Raw genomic sequence first — 2,307 nt, 5'->3', positions numbered from 1 at the left:
GGAGGGATAGAAAGCAGGGAGAAGGGAGAGAGGCAGATGAACCAAAGATCTTCATGGTTCCTAAGTGTTAGAAATTCTGTCTATATCCTACCCCTATGACGTCTGATGACACACTAATAGATTAATAAATAGAAGATAAATGAGATCAACATATCCTATTGGTAAAACTAATTCACATAGCAAAGGTGATTTAGCTTCATTTCCAAAGTGTAGATCTATATGTAATACAGCCTCATCCAAAATTCTACCCACAGACCTGAGCCCCTAAAATCTTCATTACTATCATATGACATGGCATCATGGTGAGAATGAAGTCCTGGGTCATGAGACTCTGATTTATCTTTGGTTAAAAACAACTCCTATATAATTATTTTAAAAGCTTCATGGCTTCTGATTACAACGTCAAATCATCTCTTTCCATTAAGAGCTGTGTGACCTTGGTCCTCACTACTTAACATCTCTGAGCCTCCATCATCCTATTATAAAAACAGGGCAAGAAAGCTTCTCTCCTAGATTTGTTGTGACAATTATTTGTGAAAACATATGGAAAACACCTAGCAATGCCTAGATTGTAGTAGGTGCTCTGTAAAACATAATAATTCAATATTCTCTCTTCTTCCTTTTTTTGCCTCTCTCTCTCAAACTCAGGTAGCCTGGCCTGCTGAAGAACAAGTCAATAAATTCCCAAGCAACAAATTCAAGAGTGCCAAAAAATGATGGATGGATCAAAGCAATGCCATCAAAACCCACTGTTTGGTCCAGCTGTGTTCCCCCAATCATTAAAACATCCATGAGATGAACAATATGTGTAATATCAGAAATGAGTAAACTAATAGGAATCTCAGAATACTGACACTCAGCACCTGGTGCAGTGACAGTGGTAAGACAAGTGTGCATAATTTACTGGCCTTCTCAGCTGCAGGATCCTCAAAGTGGGTGTAATTAACAAAGCTCTTTCCATATATGAGTTATAATGATGCTAAAGCCATAGAGTCAAGGAAAGCAAGCAGGAGAGCACCATCCGCTCTCTCCATCTACTAGCTAGGTGATCTTAAGCAAGTGATGTGAACTCTTTCAACCTCAGTTTTTCTCATCCAAGAAATGGTCCCTAACACTTAACCAGAGCTGCTGTGAATAATAAATGAGCTGGCCCACAGAAAGGGCTTTGAACAGTGCCTAAGTATTAGCAGTGCTGTTGGAAGTGGTATAGAGTCAAGCTTCCTCTCCTGAAAAGACGAGGCTTAAAATAATCTGTTCATGGTGAGATGGGGTTGGGAGAGGAGAATGAAGTGGGGGAGGAACAGCAGCAGAATTCTGTTCAGGAACACCTAAAAGGTTGAGAAGCTGCTTTCATTTGCTTGTGTTTTCCAGAGGACTTGGGAACCTTTGTGGCCTTGTTCCCCTCACTCGCTCCACCTTCTGAGAGGCGCAGGAAGCCCTGAGCTAACTCAGAAGATATCGAATGGGTTGGAATTCCGCTGCCTATTTTTTTTCTTTCTTCTTTCCCAAAGCCTTTGAACAGTTCACAGCCATCAACAAGCATCCTCAGAGAAGTAACAGGTTAAGGCAAGTTCGTGCTCTGCCCAGAAACCTGTGAGGAGGCGAGTTATAATAAGAACGCTGTACTCGCTGCAACTTCCCGACCTTCTGTCTCTGGTAAAAGAGACAACCTCCACTGCAGGGCTTCCAGAAGCACTCGAAAGTGCCCTGTGATTATGTCTTAATGACTTGGAGGAGCAGAATGCCCTTCATAGTGAAATGAAGTTTCAGAAATAAGAGCACAGAGTATTTTTGGTTCTGAGATTAAAAGGCCTGTGTCCTTTCCTGCCAGCCCAGATTCCAGCCCACCCCCCACCCCCAACCAGGAACACTTCAAAGATATTCTAATAGGAAAGGTTGCCAAATAATTGTCAGAGAGGATTAGTATTATCAGTGACCAAACTGTGAGCTTTGGTCTTCTGGCAAGCCAAGTGGAAAGCAGAGCCAGCTCCAAAAAGCAGTTTCTATGGAAAGCAAAGTACCCCTTATTCTGGGGTAAGGGACTTAGGCAACATTTAGCACCCCATACGAGCAGACCACCTATTCTTAGAACAGACCAGACACAGGGCACATTGCCCTCACTTCCATTCCATGATAAAGACCAAACAGGAAAGGTGAAGGCAAGCAACATACAAAGTAGTCATTAAAGGATTTAGATTAGAGTGTGTAATTATCCCATTCCTACCCCCTACCTCATCCCAAATGGGTTCCAGACCTTTACAGAGAGCTCTAACAGCCCAGGGCATAACCATGGTCACTGGAAAGAAA

The sequence above is a fragment of the Carlito syrichta genome, unplaced genomic scaffold (assembly GCF_000164805.1).
Source record: "Carlito syrichta isolate Samal-C Ts95f unplaced genomic scaffold, Tarsius_syrichta-2.0.1 Scaffold314060, whole genome shotgun sequence".
In the NCBI taxonomy this organism is placed as follows: Eukaryota; Metazoa; Chordata; class Mammalia; order Primates; family Tarsiidae; genus Carlito; species Carlito syrichta.
The sequence above is the reverse complement of the archived record's forward strand: the minus strand, read 5'-3'. Positions refer to the sequence as shown.